Source organism: Canis lupus, chromosome 35 (assembly GCF_011100685.1).
Source record: "Canis lupus familiaris isolate Mischka breed German Shepherd chromosome 35, alternate assembly UU_Cfam_GSD_1.0, whole genome shotgun sequence".
Classification (NCBI taxonomy): Eukaryota; Metazoa; Chordata; class Mammalia; order Carnivora; family Canidae; genus Canis; species Canis lupus.
In genome coordinates this window covers 19300194-19321393 of record NC_049256.1, presented here as the reverse complement: position 1 = coordinate 19321393, position 21200 = coordinate 19300194, and the positions used below count along the sequence as shown (strand labels likewise).

The 21200-nt window shown below is 38.2% G+C and overlaps 1 long non-coding RNA gene across 2 annotated transcripts in view; it reads left to right on the top strand.

Annotated features, from left to right (window-relative positions):
- Positions 1-19594, top strand: part of LOC102156770 — a 43502-nt gene extending 23908 nt beyond the window's left edge. For both annotated transcript variants that reach the window (XR_005384367.1, XR_005384366.1), the window contains 3 exons: positions 4554-4671; positions 4835-5008; positions 17006-19594. This is a non-coding gene — a long non-coding RNA (uncharacterized LOC102156770). The remainder of the gene's footprint in view (positions 1-4553; positions 4672-4834; positions 5009-17005) is intronic.
- Positions 19595-21200: the final 1606 nt, after the last annotated feature.

Sequence of the window (21200 nt, the reverse complement as noted above, 5' to 3'; positions counted from 1 at the left end):
CCCATGGGCTTTGAACCGACATTGTTAATCTTACAGTCCTGATGCCTCTTCTTGGAAAAAAAATGGTGCCTTAATCCCACCTTGTATGTCTTGGGAAATCGAAATACTTTTATATAGGTTTCTCTAGCTAACTTCAACATTTTATAGGCTTCTGGGGTTAATTTTAAGATGAATGTAGCAAACATCTTCATGCCTATGTTGGTTTGGTTGAAAGAACTCCAATAGGAAGGAGGTTGGGAAGAGCTGGGTATTTGGCAAATAGAGAATAAAGGGAGGCAGTCAGTTCCCTCCAGAGTTGGAGGGTCGGTCTCTATTGTTACCTCTATGTGTCTGGGATTATTTTATTCCCTGGCAATGCTACAGTGGAATCCTAGAGGCACACTCCCAGGCCTTCATTCCAGGTTAGCTTTTGCCTTACCCTCTTCCACCAAAAGAAAACTCCGAGAAATTTATTTCTCCATAACTTATTTCTCTTCTGCAGTCAAAATTTATCTGTTCTAGGTCCCGTTCTTCTCATTCACCAATTACACTGGAAAATAATAGCAGTGAATAATTCTTGAATGAACGGTTTCCAATAAAGTACTGATGGACTAGCAACAGATTGGAAGCCTGCCTATAGCTCCAGAAATTTTAAACTTTAATGGGATTTTATGAGATACAATAGATATAATATTTTATGTCAAAGACATGCGTGGTTTAGCAATGGAAGAATAGGAGGAAAAAAAAATGTGTGTAAGACAGTCACCCAGACATCAAGGAACTCAAAATAGCACTAAGCAGCTGTCATGCTTTTCTAGCTCCAGTTTGGATCTTAGTGTCCAAAGCCAAGTTCATCATATAGGTGATATGTGTCCAGCTGTGAAGGTTGAAGCCATCACAGTGGAATGCGATGTGGATCATTACCAAGCTCTTCCCAGACATTAGGGACCCTCCAGCTTTATTCCTGAGAGTCCTATCCTACACTACATTGAATACCATGGCTCTTTATCCTAATGGTGGGGATTAGCAGGATAATCAGCATAATTGACCCATTCTGATCCTGGGCATCATGTCTCAAGGGCTCAATATTCTATTATAACTGGTTTTTAGTTGTCATCCAGATAGATCGCATGAGGCTAGGCCAAAGCTGAGCATCTATACATGGCAGCACATGGTTGCAAGGGCAGGCAAATAGAAATGTAAGCTTAACAATAAGTCTAAAATTTCAAGGTAGGGTGGAAAGTTACACTGTACAAAGGCCGCTTCAAGTCCACAATCTAGAGAGGCCAGTAATCTGGCAAAAGAGCCATGGAAGTCTCAGAGGGAAGGTGTGAGAGGTCAGATGCCTTAAAGAAATATAATAGACTCAGTAATTAGGAGACTGGATACAAGGGTAAAATCACTGGGAGACCTAGAGGGGATACAGAAACCCAATTTTGGAGAGCTATAATTACTGAATTTGGGTTGGGACCAGCAAGATAGATTTGATGCAGTTATTCTAGGAAATCTTACCTCCTGCTTTCTTTAAGATTGGTCCTGGAATTTGGAAGTGTATGTGTATGAATGTTTACAGTCAAAAACCTCAGTTGCTACGTTAGAAGCAAAAGAAAATGGATATGACATGGATACATATGACGTCTATTATAGAATCTCAATACATTTATTTGGGGATTAGGATTTTGTGTCCTATGTCCGGCTTTGGAGATAGGGTCTGGCTTTGCAGCACCCCCCTAATGGGCAAGAAATAGACTCTGGGCTATGGGCCCCCTCTAACAACAATGTTTCAGATTTCAAGTCCCTGGCACCTCTTTCTGGACCAGAGGAGTAAGTAAGACTTTTGGAGCCTAGAAGGAATGGTCTCATCAGATGAATCTGCCTTCTATAATTCAGGGGACAGGTTTGTCAGACCAAGCTTTTCTGTGGGTTGGTCCTGCCTGCCTCATGAGATGTGGGTCCCATGAAGCAGAAAGGATCTAGAGAATCAGCAGTTCCTCTGGTTTCCAAGAAATGTCTCCACCCTTCAGTTGGTTCCGAAAATAACAGTCTGTTTCACTTGAAAAGGGAATGCATGCTGAGTTCTCTTCTCAGCTTATAAATTCTGCTGTATTAACACTGGCAACAGTTTCGTTTTCGCTGTATAAACATGAAGCAGCACAGAACGGGAAGGGGGTTGGAAGGGCCGGCTGCCAGGCCCCAGCAGAGACGCGTGAGGCGCTCTTCGAATGTTGGACGGTGTTCATGCTAACACGAAGGGTGCGTTTCCCAACACCTGTCTCCAGCGGTCAGGTCTTTTTTATTATTATTATGAGTACCTTTGCCACCTAGGTTGGTTTAGTGCAAAGTGAAGTACATGGTTAAATAAATGCTTTCATTGAAAAATGATTGAAAAAGCTCCGAGAAGGCACCTCTTTGCAGAAATGTCCCATGCCTGGCCGCTGGGTCTGAGATTCAATCACAGGTTCGTCTGTTGGGGTTCTGACATAATATTTTACAAGTTCTCTCATCAACCATAAATACCCTATAGATGGCATCACGTATTTATTTCACTAATTCTTTTATTGAGCCAGCAAACACATATAAATCTTCTGTTATATTCAAGGCACCGTGATCTCACATAAAGTCTCCACTGCCATTACCAACCATGAAAAAATTCATCAATGATGCCAGTCAACTGGCTTCAGGCAACACAGGGTAACTAAACGTCGGGTGAAGACTCAGGTCCGGGGAAGACCCTCTAGCAAGATCCTGGGCAGCCCGGCTCAGAATGAGGACGATGCTGGGCTGAAGGGAAGGGGTAGGGGCGGCATAAGGCAGGAAAGGATGATAGAGGATGGAAAATGGAAAACAAAACCATCTAACATCTGAGGTTTCTTAGAAGTTTCTCCAGGGCAGTACTTTTCAATCTTTCTAAAGATAGACTGCTACCAGTTATGGTTTTTGCTGCTGGTGACTGGAAATCAACACAAGGAATAGATTGAAAGGTTAGGGAAATCATCACCTGTGTGTGAAGACTGCCAGATGTAAGGGGCGTCTGGGTGTCTCATGCTTGAGAGTCTGCCTCTGGCTCAGGATCGAGTTCCACATCGGGCTCCTTGCAGAGAGCCTGTTTCTCCCTCTGCCTGTGACTCTGCCTCTCTCTGTGTGTCTCTCATGAATAATAAATAAAATCTTTTTTTATATAAATTTTTATTTATTTATGATAGTCACACAGAGAGAGAGAGAGGCGGAGACACAGGCAGAGGGAGAAGCAGGCTCCATGCACTGGGAGCCCGACGTGGGATTTGATCCCGGGTCTCCAGGATCGCGCCCTGGGCCAAAGGCAGGCGCTAAACCGCTGCGCCACCCAGGGATCCCAAAATAAATAAAATCTTAAAAAAAAAAAAAAAAAAAAGACTACCAGATATAAGAGTGAGCTTTAGGGTTGATTGATTCAGTTGTTCAATAGTTTCATAAAGGAACTGGTTCTTTCATTCTTTCTATCCTACAAATTCCACTGTTATTTTATCCCACTGGTGATTCCTCAGTAGTCATGAGATGATTACATGCATACTGAAGCTCTAGTTCTGCCTTGTTCACAACTGGTGGGAGAAATAATTCTCTCCTAACATGGGTTAAGCTCCTTCCCTTTGGTCTCAATGAACCACCAGATCCATGTACCTAGAGGGGAATGGCATCCACTGATTGGGTTGTGCCTGGGTCTGTGAACCAATCAGTAAAAGAGACTTTGAGATTATGTGATTGGCTTGAGGACTAATCAGAAACTAAAAAATTCTCATAATTCAGAATGAGGGACTAGTAGAATGATTTAGGAAGTGAACCACAACATCCATACAGCAATTATTGAAGCTGCTGTGATTGAGGTGGGAGTGGAGGGCACAGACAGTCCTCCCCTCTCTTGTGTCTACCTTCATTCCCCTTTACCCTTCAAACACTGCTTTGTACTGCTTAGGAGATTGCTGGATTCCAGTTTGAAACCACTGTTAGAGCAAGGACATCAACCCAAGGAATCATTTTGGTGTGAATCCTGGGTAATTTCCTTCTCCAAGGGCTTAGAAATTCTGAGCTTACATCAAAAGTACCAGATGATTCCTTTAGCTTTCGTCTGTCATATGAACTCTTTCTTATCTGTAGAAGGAGAAGTAACCACAATGGTTAGGTTGTTCCTGGTGAAGAATAATGTTTCCTGGGTGGCTCAGTCAGTTAAGCACCAGACTCTTGATTTTGGCTGAGGTCCCGATCTCAGGTGTTAGGCTCCATGCCAGGCGTAGAACGAGCTTGGGATTCTCTCTCTCCCTCTGCCCCTCCCCCCACTCATGCTCTCTCTCTCTCTCTCTCTCTCTCTCTCTCCCTCTCTAAAGAGATAAAAATTTAAAAAGAATCCAAAGTAGAATTTTATGTATTTCTAACAATAGTCTATCCTTCATGTGCACTATTCAAAGATTTTTACTTTGATTTTTTTTTTTTTAAAGTTTAAATTTGCCAAGGAAATTAAAGGAGAAAAGCTATTTGCATGTGAATTCTGACATATTTTTTTTAATGTTTTATATCTTTGAAACCATATTTTGTAAGTGCAGGCATGGTTTTCAACATCCCAAGGCACATGCATCGGCACCTGCAGGAAGTACCACCAAACCAACAGGAACCATGGAGGCCATCCCAGGAAATTGTGAACTCTGTGTTGATACTGTTGTGGTGAGCTTCACACCTGATGAGCTTCTCTTTTCTACTTTTTGAGAAATCTCTCAGGAACTTTGGTTGACTTCAGTTGACCACTAAGATGAATGAGATAACTTGTTGTCTATTCTAATGCCATTATTTAATGTTTTTATTCCCTGCTTGTGTATCCTCTTTGCAGAACCTAGCAGGGCAACGATAGTGTTTGCCCTAGATGGCACATTCCAGGGGGAGAGCTGTCCTGATGGCCTTCTACCTCTTTGCTCTCAAATGTCTTCAATGCCCTTTCCGTTGTAACCCTGAGGGGGAACCCTGTACCAACATTTCCCAGACTTCTGGGCCAAGTTGCTTCGAGGTAAGTTCTAAAACAGAAGACACTGGTGGGAGGTTGTAGGATCAGAAGAAGGAGATACCAGATTAATCCCATCTCTCTCTGCTTTGTAAGGTCTCTTTTGTGTCTTACCAGTGGCATCAGCTTCTACTCCTCAGTACCTCCCTTAGAGTTCCCAGCTCCCACAAGACACACCTGCTACAATTCCAGCTCCCTCAGCTGAACTATTTGGATATAAAATTGGATAGACTTGGCTGAATGATTAGATTGATTTCTTTGGAATCATGTTTTAGAAGAGCACTTGTAGATCTCAGCTGTGACCTCCCAATGCACAAGTATTGGTACCTGCCATCAGCATTAAGGCCTCACTGATAGCATCTCCTCTCCTGTCCCTCTAGCCCTAAGGGTGGTTATGAACTTTCTGTAGTGGCTACTCACCTTCTTAAACCAGTTCCTCCTTCAGCTCTGCTAGCGGCATTGAAAACATTTACCACTGTTACATTCCGCCTTTTGAATTACCTGGCATTGGTCTTATTTTCTTAGTTGGAACCTAACTAATACTGTAGGAAAATGTTAATCTTTCTGATAAGAAGGTTGTTTTTTTTTAATACACGCACTATGCCACTGCATAGAACTGCAAATGATGATAACATTCTTTGAAAGTGGAGTCATCTCATGCTCAAGTCCTTCTATTTTCCTTTGTCTCTTTTATGAAAATTTAAAATTTCCATCCGCAGATTATATGTTTTGCACTGATGCTTGTTCACATGTTTGAGTGGTAAGCAAGTTCTTAAGGAATTGAAGCTCTAAGTGTGTCCAATAGGCACACAGGCTGTCAATGTGGCAGAAACAATAGTGCATGGAGTCCTTTCTGTCACTTCATTTTCCGTCTTTGCGCCATTGTCTTTCAAATTCATGTTAAGTGGTTTAAGGGCTTTACACTGTCAGTAATGCCACAAGAATCTTTTTAATCCAATTTAAAGTTGATAAAGCTGAATAAAGAAACTATGTCCCAAATTGTCGGCTATCTCCCAGGTTCCTCATCTAAAATACTGGTGAGCATTAAAAGGCATGCATAACTTGCACTTTTTGACCAAAGATCAGTTGGACTTAAAGGGCTGCTGGGAGTGGGTCCTGGTTGAGTAAGTCTGCAGCTTTGGTTGAAAATCCCCAGAGGGGTCTCAAGTCCAATTACATGGAAGCAGAAGCAGACATTTCCTGCAGGACGTGAAATGCTCTGGGGTCAGCCATCTTGAACGCAAAGGTGGGATGGCTGAGTGCTTGTGTGAGTTAATTACCAGTTAAATCATTGGGTGGGATTAGCAGAATATGCATAACTCAGGTGGGTCTTCATTTGCACATAATGACTTTGGTCTTTTCCATGGCAAATGCTGAAGTGTGCTATAAGGAGAAAGAAAAACATCCATAATTACTGTTTTTAATGCAACAGACAGTATAACTAGCTGTAATTTTTTTTGGAGAAGGAGTTCAAGTTTTCCGTTTTTGCTTATAAGAAGGACTCAGGAAAAGCTCACACAACACAATTTTGCATAGTGCTGCTGATTAAAAACAAAAAACAAAATAGCCAAGGTTGGTGGGGTATAGAGAGGATTCTCCACTCTTTACTCAAAAAACAAAGAAAAGAATGAAAGAAAGAGAAAGAAAGAAAGAAAGAAAGAAAGAAAGAAAGAAAGAAAGAAAGAAAGAAAGAAAGAAAGAGAAAGGAAGAAACCTACACAAAGCAAATTAAACAGAAACATAAGCAATCATTCTCTCCTACCCCATACACAGAATAACAGAAAAAAATCTGTATTTGTTTTTCAAGGTATAGTAGAGAGAATTTTTTTTAAAATATGCTTTCAAATCCTCAGAGACTTTATAATTTATCAAGAAAGACACATTCTTACTAATGAAAGGTTACTGACCTTCATGAATGTGACAGTTCAATTACAGCCCATTCATATGCAGAGCAGCGTTGATAAAGGATTTGGGGAATGTGACTAGCATAGCAAAAAAAGACAAATGTCTAAGAAATTATTATTAGTTTTTAAAAAATTTTTAATTGCGAAGCAAGAATAATAAATAAGATTTGCTCAGGTAGTAGAACCTTTTCTTCTTGTGCTCCAGCAGCCCATTAGATTTGCTTCAATGGATATGCTGGCTCTTTCTTCTCTCTTTTTCCTTCTTAATATTGCTGCCTTTTTAATCCTCTGAACCGCTAAACCTAACAAATCAGCAAGCCCTTGGGGCTCTGAAATGCAGGGTTTCAATTTTTCCCCCTGCTATCCCTTTGACTGGCAGGACAAGCTGGAACGTGTCTTAATGTTATTTTAAGTGTTTGACTACTATTTAGATGCAGAAAGGTGGAGAGTTACAACCCAGAATGTTACATATGCCCAGCCACCCACATGCATGTACTCAAGCCCAAGCTCACGGGAGGCAGGCCCCCTCCAAGGACAGGGCATACCTAAGCCAGATCCTGGCTAGACTTGCTGGAGCCGGCCTTAGCCACACTTGGGTGACACCTGTGAGCTGCTGTTTGCTGAGCTCCTCCAGGTGTGGGAAAGAAAAATCAGATTGCCACTTTGTAAATCAGCAGAGAATGTCCCTCAGCCAGAGATCTCTGGAATATCCCAGATCCAGGTTTTTTTTTTTTTCTTTTTTTTTTTCCCAGCAACTGCTTGTAAAGAGATTCTCCTCTGACAATAAACTTTTCATTAAAAATGAGACAAAATATAACATTCTTCTTGGGATATAACCAATATAAATATTTTAAATAATTTTGACGTGTACTCATTATTTTCATTTTTAACACTTTACCTTGGAAATTAACATCAGCCAGATACGTGTGTGGAATGGGTTGTTGAATGGTAAATCTGACAGAAAGTTCTAACAGAACATACGTGTCCCTGACACCTATCATGCTGCATGGCACATAGTGATCACTGGACATTTGTTGAGTGAACCCCTTTCCTACGCATTTCTTCCCACTCCTTGGTTTCTGGATAAGCAATATGATCTAATTATAATTATTCCTCTAAGAAATTTATCTACTTTAATCTCTCTTATAGGTTCCTCCATCCTCCACCATTCCAGAGCTAAGTATTTGGCTTCAAATTACTTTCAAATATGTTACATCTTTGAGCATGTGTCTACTACAGAAGACATTTTTTATGTTTTTAGAGAGAGAAAGCATAAGTGGAAGGGAAAGCAGAGGGAGAGAGAGAGAGAGAGAGAATCTCAAGCAGACTCGCTACTGAGTGTGGAGCCCAACTCAGGGGTCAATCTCACAACCTCGAGATCATGACCTGCGCCAAAATTAAGAGTCCTAACACTTAACTGACTAAACCACCCAGGTGCCCCCAGAAGGCATTTTTTTTTAAGGGAAAAAATTTTAAAAAGTAAAAATAAGGAGAATGGATATAAGCATCAATTTGGTGTGTTCCTAAACCTTAAGAAGCATAAGCCTTTCCTCTTAGACATTCATGTGTGACATTGTACCTTACCAGTAGGAAACTTTCAAACAGACACTTAAAGGCACCCAAGATGGTGTTCCTCTATATCTACTGCTCTTGAGCAATATTCTGGAATGCTTTCTCAGACCTCTTTGTAAATCAATATGTTAAGAGTTTGCACAGAATGTTATTCAAATGAAATAATCTCAAAGCACTATTTTCTTCAATCTGAATATTCCATTTCAAAAAGATTTATTGTGGGACACCTGGGTGGCTCAGTGGCCTGCCTTTGTCTCAGGTTGTGATCCTGGGGTCACAGGGAGCCTGCTTCTCCCTCTGCCTAGGTCTCTGCCTCTCATTGTGTGTCTCTCATGAATAAATAAATACAATCTTAAAAAAAAAAAGATTTATCGTTTAAATACAATGCTCTGAGAAAGTGATGTACTTTGGGAATATAATAATTTAAAGACAACTGAGGGTAGCCATTAGATTAGCTATGGCAAATATTTTAATATATGTCTTCCAGTTTTTAGTTCGTCCCATGTATAAATTGACTTTTTAAAAAAAGATTTTATTTATTTGAGAGAGAAAGAGAGATAGTGAGAATGAGAGCACAAGCAGGGTGCATGGGGAGAGAGAAAGGGAAAAACAGGCTCCCTGCTGAATAGGGAGCCCAATATGGGGCTTAATCCCAGGACCTAGAAATCATGACCTGAAGTGAAGGCAGACACTTAACTGACTGAGGCATCCAGGTACCCCTAAATTGACTTATTTTTAATATGAAAGGATAAGATAAAGAATGCTGTATCATACACATGCACACAGAACACACACACACACACATGCACACATGCACAGAAATACACACACACATACTTTTCTATACTAAGAAATACCTTATATGGCAAGCAAATAAACAATTTGACAGCAAAATCCTTTTAATTATTTTTAAATTTATTTTATTTATTTATTCATGAGCGACACAGAGAGAGAGAGAGAGAGAGGCAGAGAGACACAGGCAGAGGGACAGGCAGGCTTCATGCAGGCAGCCCGACGTGGGACTCGATCCCGGGTCTCCAGGATCATGCCCTGGGCTGAAGGCAGTGCTAAACCACTGACCCACCCAGGCTGCCCAGTAAAATCATTTTAAATTAATTTTTTTGCCATTTAATAAACATGATTATATATACTTTTAATTAAAGTTTGACACTAGCTTTATTTTCTCAAACTTAACTTTTGTTTAGGTGTCTTATTCATTCTTGTGTAACCCGAAGGACATAGCAGTGTGTTAAAAGGTGCTCAAAAGAAATTTCCCTCAATTACTGCTACTCTGTGTTTCAGCCCTAGACACATTCAGAGCTGTGGCATAATTTTTGGAAATTTTTCAGTTCTGACTCAATGATCTGGGAAGGTGAATTCTGAAATTTGAAAACAGAAATCCAAATCAGAGTTGCATGTTTTATACCACTTGATACTGTTCTTGATGTCCTATCTAAATATTTTTTTTTTACTTTGTTAATTTTTTATGTCACTCAGACCATTATTTAATTATTAACAAACTCTCTTTGTGCAAATACTATGCATTAGACATATATTACGCATTTTATATTTTACGGATAAAAACAGATTTATGCAGATTTGGGGGTCAGGTCTGCCTGACCCCCAAATCTTATCATGTAATCAATTTGCTGCTATATCTGTATATACAATTAGCAACAAGTAACAGGAAATCTAACCCAAAGTGGCTTAAATAATAAGCACATATTATCTCATGTAACATATGACACTGAGTGGTATGGCTCTAGTGTCTGATCACTAAGTAATTCAAAGTATCATAGATAATTCGGTTTCCTTTCATCTCTTTCATCTTCTACCCTCAGTGGATATGTTAATTCTCCTCATAGTCTAGCTTCAGGTATCTCATTCATATATTTCAAGGTCAAAGGTCAAAATACAATATTAAAAATAGAAAAAAAACCCCTGTGTTTTCTTTTGGACATCCTTTAAGAGCTAAGAAATGTTTCTCTGAAGCTCTTCCAGTGATCTTCCTTTCATATTTCATTAGCCAGAGCTGGGTCACTTGGTCCTTTCTAAACAGATCATTGATAAAGGAAATGAAATTACCACAATTGATTTAGATTAATCAAAATTTATTGGAGCTAAGTCTGTCCTTTCTTCAAGGACTTGGCTGCATGGTGGGAAAAAAAAATGTATCTCAAGAAAATTTGGTTTCCTCAGCAAAGATAAGGAATAGCATTGGTAGACAACCAATAAATGCAGTTATGACAGGGCTATCTCATGATCACCAGGGATGAGGAGAGAAAGACAGGGAGATGCTAAAAGGAGGAAGTTGGAGATGAGTGAAAAAAAAGAGAAAAAAATAGCAATCTTGCGTATAGCAGGTGTTCGATAATTGCCGATGACAGAAAATGAATGAAATACAATTTACAACAAAGTTAATCTGACACATATTTAATGATACGTGTTGTTCCATGACATTTCAGGCCAATAGTTTAGTAGTCCACATAAATAACCGTAATTAGTACTATTTTTTGACAGATCTTTATAGCTTTTAATCTTCTATTGTTAATTAACTAGTTTAAGAACACGCATCAATGTTCAGAGGCTTTTTTTTTTTCCACTCATCTTACAAATAGTTGAACTTTAATCATATACTCCCTGACAAGTACCAGAGTGATGCCCCTGCAGTTGGAGTAGCTCATGTTCCTCCATTCTTTCCTGTTACCTGGCTGTGTCCCCTCACTTCCTAAGAAAAGTTTCCTGCTGCAGATAGAATGCATCTAAGTGTGAGGACACATTGCTGTTTGACCCAATCAGATCTTCAGAAAGCCAGCAGTGAATAACTGGTAGCAGATCTTTTCCAGTTTGAGTTAGAAGGGAGGAATCAGAAATCCCAGTTGGAAGTTTCTAAGAGGCTTCCACCATGAATAACAGAATCACTCCTAGACAATAAGTGGCAAACTTGGTTCTTCTTGGGCCAAATCCATTCATAATTAAAGGACCAAAGTGAACCTTAGATGTAGAATGAGAACCTGGGAGTAACTGATAAGGAATAATATTTCATCCAGCTCCACCTCCAATGATTCCACTTTACAATTTTGCTTTAGGCCAGAACAGTTTAATTCAATTATGAGAAAACATAGAAATTGTATTGGAGGTAATTTCACATATTACTAGGAACATTGATTTAATTAGTTAAATAGCATCCTAGAAATTTAGGTTACTTTCCATGTTTTCATGCTGCCAATAAAGGGCTCTACTCTAGTAATGGGCTCCATCAACTCTTATATAATCTAAACGTGCACTAGTTTCTCAAGAAAAGGGAAAGCGCTCTATGTGATACATTCTTGTTTTCTTTTTGGAGCCCTTGGCCCAAATTTCAAGCATTTTAAAGAAAGCTAAGATCAAATGTGATCATATTACTCCCCATCATCATCGTGATTGTTATTATTATTATAAATTATTCTCTATTGGTGGCATAAGAAGCCCCTCTGATGCAATAGAATGCAGGGGGAAAAAAAGACAATTTTTGAGGAATGTCCATCCTTTCCATGTTTTTGAGAATGTAGCTTCTAGGTAACCACCAACTTCATGAGATTAGTTTCCTCTTTCTGGTTAACCTTGGGTTCCTGAATAGTCCTTTTTTTAGGCCATCTGGGATGGAGCTGCTCTGGTGAAGGAGAGTGGTGAAGTGCCCCACTCAAGGAGCTCTTACCACTTGCCCTGTACATGGGATGGTACCCCTTCCTCCCACTCAGTATGCAACTGGGCATTTTACTGTTTTCACTGCTGATCTCAAACCCTTGTCTGCCCAGTGCACTTACCAGAAACAAGGCTTTGGTAAGACCATTAGACAGCATGCCACCTCACTGCTGGGTGATCCATTGCTGGTGCCCATGCATTGGACTACTAGGGAGGGCCTCCACTCCCATCTCCACCTCTGCCTCCGAGAGGCCTACAGTGGCCATGGGCTTTTTCCCCCCCAGAGATACAGTGAACAGTTTTACTGCTCTGGAACGAAATGTAGTCCCAAAACACAACCTGATTCTGCCAGCAATTCCTACCTATCCTCTTGTCCCATTATTTCCTTGGGGGAACCTAGGAAACCAGGAGCCTTGGAATCATAGATTTCTCTTTGTTGCTACACTCTCACTTTGGCAGGGAGAGTCTGAGATGAGAATTCTAGACTTCCAAGAAAGAGCTAAAAGACACTCATCTACCCTCTTGAGGCCCATGAGCTCATTTGAGCTGTCACAGAGCAGACTTGGAACAATTATTCCAGAGTCACACTTCCCCCAACATCAGAACATATGTGCTTATATGATATGCCATTCTAAATGCCAAGCTTCCAGAAGGAGAGTCATCTCCTTCCTGTCTATCCTCAGCCCTGACCTTCCGAAATCTATGCAGATTGTGAGGACCATTCAGCTAGGATCCTACGTGTCCTGAGCTGTTCTCAAGTACCAGATTTTACATTCATCTACTTTGCTGATGCAAAGGATCTATTATGCACATAAATTTCCCTGGGAAGGCTAAGCCCAAGCACATAATTTCTCCTTTCTTTATGCTTATCTACTCTTCAGAACAGGTGTTATTGCCAAACACAGTTTTAAGGGTGGAAAATCTGAAAGGATGAAATAATCATAACATCTTGGTAAAAAAAAAAAGTGTACAAGAAGGAGAGGGATATATGTTAGTAAATATTTGTTAACTTTCACACATTTACTGATTGTTGTTAGAAATGTTTTGCTTAATCTTACTTGATTGTAATAAAATATGCACTCTAATTGGAGAAGATACGCTTACCATACTCAACCTCAGGGTATGCTTTGCAAAATTAATTATAAACTGGCTAGTGTGACTTGGTGAGACTTGGTCATATTTGCTGAACTTGAGATGGGAAATTTTCTTTTGTTTCTTTTAAGCAAGATTCAGGTGGTTCAATAAATGCCACTTAACTGGGGCAGACTTGATCAGGGAAGTTGCTGAATTGGGAAACCAATTAAGTCTAATGATAATTAGCATGCACTGCTGTTTAATTGGGATAGGTGGTCCATTGAGTTGGTAACACTAGAGGTAATTAAATGATGCTCTTGGAGGATAAGAAATAGAGTCTTCTTGATGCTTAAAGACTGAAGGCAATTTATTTCCTCTCTTGATCATGCTTTTGCTTGTTGAGCAAAAACTCAGTTTCTAAATGATGCCTTCGAAAGTTCTGCTTATTTGAAAGGACCTCTTTGTGTGCATTTATGTATATACACATACACATATATTCTCTCTCTAAATGGACTGTAGAGAAATGAAGAATTATGCAGTTTTTTTCAAATGCAAAGAATGAGACCGAGTAATTTCTTCAAAGTCACGACCATTTGGTGACTGGACACAGATAAGAACATTGTACTTCAGTATTCAACCCTAGTGGTTCAGCGCAGGGGTGTTCAACACTTGAAAGCAAGGTTCAGAGAGGTTCAGTGTAGCAGTGGGAAGAGCCTACCTGGGAACCCAGGTACTTGTTCTCAGCCCTGCTGCTGCCATGCAGAGATAAGACACTTTGTCTCTCTGGGCTTTAGGTGCCTCTTTCATTAAATAAAGGTGTGGGACTGAATAGTCACTGAGACCCCTTCCAGCTGTAAAAACAAAAGTACCTCAATTCAGTGGCTTTATTTAAAAATTGTTACTGGGGGAAAAAAGTGTTCATTGTTAGCGTGTATAAAGCCTTTCATTATTAAGCCAGGTCACTGGCAAAAAGTAATAATCATCTCTGGCTCTACCTTTAAAAAAATATTATTGTACAAGATGTAGCCGGCTGCTTTTTTGTAAGGTTGGGAGGGGGATGGAGTGAGTATTCATGGAACACTTTTAGTCTGTGCTGTGAATAGAGCATAAATCTAAGGAGAGGTAAAGAAAATGAAAGAGATACTCCTGAGTCTGGATGTCCTAAAAATATGTGGAAATGAAATAGCAAAGGAAAGTAGAAGAAAAAGAGATTATTAGGCTCTACGAGAAAGAGAAAAATGGATAAGGCAATGACGGATAAGCTTGGGAACAGCATTTGGGAAGACAGGAAAGGAGAAGTCAGACTCTGCTTGACAGGCGTGTTCCAGTGGCCATGACCAGACAGGCATAGTAGTCATTGGCGTAGTTTACTCTACATTGTTTGGACTTAGACAGGAAATTAAGATTTGGGATCAAAAATGAGTCTCATCCATATTTTTCCTATAAGAGTCAGCATAATACCAATCATCTGGACCAAGATACTCAATCATAATAGAAATGTGAGCATCCAGCCTCCCTTAGCTCTTTTTTTCCTTCCTTTCTTAATTTGTCTCTTTAGGCTCATCATTTGCTCGTTCTTTCAAAGTAATACTGCCATCAATTCTAGATCAGTGATGACTCATGATTATACTCGGAATACTAACTAAATTTGCAGAGTCCTGTACTTTCTTTTGAACTTGCAGACTGCTTTAAATGCCTCATTGATCTGCTAACTGTAAATTCTGTCTAAATATTTATTTTTAAGTCACACTGTGGAGATAAATATCATGGAAAGAGATGTAAACACATAGCTAGACATAGAGATGAAGATATAATTATCTCATACTTGGAAATAAGATAATATGCATCCGAAAATGTGTTTATTTTCAAAGTGTATTTCACTTCACCTACTAGTCATGTCTCAAATTAAAGCTAGTGCAAGGGTATGTTTAGGTTACTTTACTCTCTATTCCTCTTTATGCTAAGTCATCATATGCAAACTTGTAAAAAGTCAGCAAGACACTGCCAACCAGTTTGGGAGAATGCATGTAATTCACTGAAGAATAAATCTGCAAACAAATGGACATAATATTGGCAGTGGACTTCGAGATCAGAAGTCATCGCCTTTGTGGAGGCGATGGTCTTGCATCCAATAGGAAACTGGGGACACTGGCTTCAAGCTGAAGTGATTTGAGACCTAAGCTCCATTGCAGTTTGCTATTTCTACTTCCTCTTTTTATGTTTTGTAAATATAACATCTACTTCTGGTGTTAATTGAGCTTTATTTTACTACTTATGATTTTATTACTTGTGTGGTCCTTGAAGCAAGGTACGTTTAGCGGAGACTTTGTAGACATTTCCTTTCTTAGGAAAAAACCCCTCTCCATCTGGAATTAGGGGCCTGAGTATAAGTAAAACGACATCGTCTCCTTCAAGTGTCTTCTTCGCTGTCACTGGGGAAGTGCAGTCAGGCGGACAGGGAACAGAACTTTGGGGCAACTGCATAAACTCTCCAGCCAAGCTCCTTCACCAGGGGGACAGAACAGTTCACTGCAACTCCAGCTTTGATGACCTTTATATTCTGAATGCTTTACCGCTTGATTAAAAATGTGCTCATGCTTAAAGGCAGATTGCCAATGGGGTTTATAATAAGGCACAAACACACAGAGATTTATTAGAGGTATTTTATATAACCATTTTTCGGGAATATGATTTTGTTTGAGAAGTTACTAGAGGCCAGAATGACAACCACTCTAACTCTCTGGTAAGTTTTCCGAATCAGTTCATGTGGAAATCAAATTGCACCTGAGCAAATATTGAAGGGTGTAGCAAAAGGAAGGAATAGCTTTCATTTTGCAACCACAAATATTACAATAGCTTATGCACATATTTTAGGATAACATTTTTTTCTTATGCGAAATCACTTTGCATGAAATTGCAGGATAAATTTTGGTGGTGTGGATAACTCGACTCATTCTTCCACAATTATACCCGCAGGAGAATTAGTATGTAACTGCTCACAGGAAAATAAATGGGAAACCAGAGCTCATCTTATGTCTTGCCACCTAACAGCATCAGCGGGATCATTTTACAACATGGTGGTGGATAGAGAAACACAATCTAGAAATTGATAAAAGCACTCCAAATCTGACTGTAAAAATAGAGGATAATAGTAAAACTTAAGAGCCAATATTTAAAGACATCACAGTAACAGTAGTTGCAGATACAGAGTGTTTAATGTTCTGGGCACAATTCTATAAGCTGTACATGATTTCCATCATGTAATCTTCACAATACTTCTATGGATTAGATACAGTCATTAGCCCATTGCACCATTAAGGAAACTGAGGCACAGAAAGAGGAAGTATCTTATTTAATGCCATGCAGACCTCATGGTATAGTTAGGATCCGAACTGAAGCCCTTTGATTCTGAAGAGCTTCCTCTGAAGCCATACATGACACAAATTCCTTAGATGTACTTTTAGTAGAAACAAAAGGGGCCTCTTGTGACAGTGTTGGTCAAGCTGTCAGTAGAAAATGACCCCAACAAGTCCTCTGTGAGTGGGAAGACCACCTGAATGAACTAGTAACTCTTCCTTTTTGCAAAGAAGACCATAGTGGGTAAAAACATAAACTTTTGGAGCCAGACACATCAGAAATACACACTTGACAAGCTATCTATCTTTATGCTTATTTCCACATCAAGTATCTATTCTTTAGAGTATAATCCCTGAAGTGGAATTTCTGGATCACATGCTAATTCTATGTTTAATTTTCCTTTTCTTTTTAGGAACTGTCATTCTATTTTCAACAGCACCTGCACCATTCTCCATTCCCACCAGCAATGCACAAGGGTTTTCAGTTTCTCCATGTCCTCACCAACATTTGTCAGTTATTGTTGGTTTTTCATCATTATTATTTTAATAATAGCCATCCTAAGGAGTATAAAGTGGTATGTCATTATGGGTTTCATTTGCATTACCCTAATGATTAGTGATGTTGAACATGTTTTCTTGTGCTTATTTGGCATTTGTATATCTCCTTTGGAGAAATATTAATTCAAGACCTCTGTTCATTTTTAATTAAGTTGTTTGTTTTTAGTTACTGTTGTCATGGAGTTAGTTGGAGAAGTTCTTTACATTACGATATTAACTCCTTATTAAATGTATGATTCACAAATAATTTCTTCCATTCTGAGTCTCCCTCTTACTATGTTCATAGTGTCCATAAATGCACAATTGTACAATGTGCAAGAAATCATTGCCAAGTCCAATATCACAAAGCTTTTTTCATATATTTGAAGAATTATAGAGTTTAACTCTTACATTTGGTCTTTGATCCATTTTATTATTATTATTTTTTTTAACATGGTGTAAAATTAAGGTCCAACTTCATTCTTTTACATGTAGACATCCAGTTTTCCCAAGAACATTTAACTGTCTTTTACCTTTAAAAGAGATACTCTTGTTGAAAATTATTTGATTTTATATATGAGGGTTTGTTTCCAGGCTCTATTCTATTCTATTGGTCTATATGTCTATCTTTATGATATTAACATACTGTTTTAATTACTATAGCTTGAAATTTTGAAATCAGCAAATACGAAAGAACTTCCTCTTCTTTTTCAAGACCATCTTGGCTATGAATCTTAAGATGGCTTTTTCTATGTCCTTGAAAAATAAAGTTTGGATTTGATAGGAATTGCATTGAATCTGAAGACTACCCTGGGTAGTATCAACATCTTAAGCAAATTAAGCCTTCCAACCCATGAACATGGGTTGTCTTTCCATTTATCTGTGCCTTTTAGTTTCTTTCAATGTTACTTCGTTTTCAGTGTACAAGTCTTTTACAATCTTTGTTAAAGTTATTCCTGAGCATTTTGTTCTTTTTGATGCTATTATAAATTGCATTGTTTTCTTAATATCTCATTTAATTTTTTTTTGTACAAAAAGATGGTTTTGTTAAAGCACATGAACAGGACCTTTCAAATTGTTTATTGTTGTAGCATAGAAATGCCACTAATTTGGGAATAATGATTGTGTACCACAAAACTTTGTTGAATATAGTTATTAATTCTAACAGTTGTATGAAGGGTGCAATGTTTAGAGTTATCTATATTGCCTGTGAGCAGAGATAATTTTGCTCCTTTCTATCTAATTTGAATGCCTTTTATTTTATTTTATTTTATTTTATTTTATTTTATTTTATTTTATTTTATTTCTTTCTTGCCTAACTGTTCTGGCTAGGACTTCCAGTATAGTGTTGAATAAAAGTGATTAAAGCAGGCATCTTTGTCTTTTTTCTGATCTTATACAAGAAACTTTCAGTCTTCTGATTGAGTACTATATTAGTTGTGGATTTTTTTATACATCGTTTTTAGTATGCTGAGGTAATTTGCTTCTGTTCCTAGTTTGTTGAGTATTTGTTATGAAATGATGTTAAATTTTGTCAAATGGCTTTTCTTTATCAATGAAGATCATCATGTGTTTTTTGTCATTCACTCTGTTAATGTGATGTGTTAAGTTTGTAAATTATTTTTCATATGTTGAACCATCCTTGCATTCTGGAAATAAATCCCACTTGGTCAGCATATAATCCTTTTAATATGTGGTTGAATTTGGTTTGCTAGTATTTGTTGAGGGTTTTTTTTATTAATATTCATAGGAGATGTTGATCTATAGTTTTCTTTGCTTGTAATATCATTGTTTGGCTTTGGTATCAGGGTAATGCTGACCTCATAAAGTGAGTAAGGAAATGTTTGCTCCTTTTCAGTTTCTTGGAAGGATTGGTATTATTTCTTTAAATGTCTAGAAAAATTCATCAGTGAAGCTATCTTAAATTGAGCTTTTCTATCTTGGAAGGTTTTGATTACTGATTCAATCTCTTGAATGTATGATTTTTTTTTAAATACAATTGTTCACAGCACTCTCTTACAATCCTTTCTTACTTCTGTACATAGGCAATAATGTCCCCTTTTTATTTCTGATTTTGAGCTTTGTCTCTTTTTTTCTTAGTATAGTTGAAGTTTTGTCAATTTTGTTTATCTTTTTGAAAAACTACTTCTTGGTGTTGTTGATTTTCTCTATTATTGGTTTGTTTGTTTGTTTTTTTAAATGCCAGGGCCATACTCCCAGGTGTTCTCCTTTAATTCAGGGTGAGATAGAGTTCAGATATCAGTATTTTCTAAAATCTTAGGTGATATTATTGTGCAAACATATGAGAATCACTGGTATAAAAAAATCCTTGATTCCAGGGGTATTTAATGGCATTTTCCTAAATCAACATATATGTTTATAACAGGGAGGTTCTTGTACAAGATAATGGAAAATAATGCTATTATATAGAATTGGTCAATAAAAATGGTAAGTCAGAATCTTAATGCTGGGTCCTTCTTTTTCTTTTTAGTGATATTGTCCTCTCACAATGAATGACTACTTGTTATTTACATTATGACTACATAGTTAGCAAATATTCATAATAGATTAGGTTTTGTACTGAATAAATGAATTAAACAGTTAATCCCTGCACTTAAAAAAACTGACAAGAGGCAAGAGAACCAAATACATATCAAGGTTAATTTAGAAAACTTTCAGGGATCCTTGGGTGGCTCAATGGTTTAGTGCCTGCCTTTGGCCCCGGGCATGATCCTGGAGTCCCAGGATCAAGTCCCACGTCAGGCTCCCTGCGTCAAGCCTGCTTCTCCCTCTGCCTGTGTCTCTGCCTCTTCTCTCTGTGTCTGTCATGAATAAATAAATAAAATCTTAAAAAAAAATTAGAAAACTTTCATCCCTAATAGTCCCAAGTTCATTTTCCAAGTTCACTTCCTATTTCATCCTTATTCCTAGAACTACCAAGATAAAACTTTCCAAGAAATTTCAATTTTTGTATTTCATCTAATCTAAGAGTTTAAGAGCCATATCAATTTTAAGATGTAGTAATTTAAAATATTTTAATAAAATCTCCCCAAATGACATCACCAATAAAGATTATAACTCAATTATAAAATGCACCCTAATTTGAGAAATATTAACATCTGAAAAATAAGCATCTTTGGATCAATGAAATATGCATTTTTCCCTCTTTACCTAAGTGGAAGTATAAATTGATGAAGGCAAAATAACATAATGTATCTCAAGGCCAGATATATTTAATTCATGGATTTTTTGCTGGTATGGGTCATTTATGCCAAAGGATGCTTGCATGTATATGGCTAATCAAAAGCTGACTGTGTTTCAACTTATCTAGGAGAGTCGACTTAAGTTACAAGAGCTGAAGGCACACAAGAGATAAGTCCTTGATGTCTCTCCCAGTGCTGTGGATATGAACTCAATACAGCTTTATGGCTGAAAAGTTTACCAGATGAACTAAGACATGTGATTTTCTTATAAGGGACAATCAAAGTGTGTGTTCCTCTGGATATTTGCTCTTGCTGAGCAGTATTTGTATTGTCCAGATTGAGATGAAGATAGTTCATTTCAGTCTAAGACTCCCCCTCACTTATGCTGAGAAAGCAGACAATAATATAGCATTTTGGTTAGATGAAATGGTAAGACCACTAATCTGGATCTACTCCCAAGCCAGTGGTCCTACAGAACAAAATGCAGTGTGAAGGCTTCTCCCACATTATGTAGGAATTTGGGTCACTGGAGGGAATTCAGAATTTAAAAACCTCATGAGGAAATCCAGAAGATCAGGAGTACCTGCTGTCCAAACAGATAGAAATAGTCTGCCAAGTTACGTGGCAGGGTTTTAAGATAAGAGCTCAAGTCAAGAGAGTATGCAGAAAATAAGGAAACCTTGACTCATTTGATTCTCCCCTTCACACATTTCTCTTGGAAAATATATATTTTATGAAGATTTTTAAAGTTTCTTCATATATATGCCACCTTACCTCATTTTTTCTCCTTTGAAAATATAAAAGTCTCCTTTAAACAGAATTTTCTTTGTCAACTCTAAAATAGACAAAGGATTAAGTTAAAGAAACA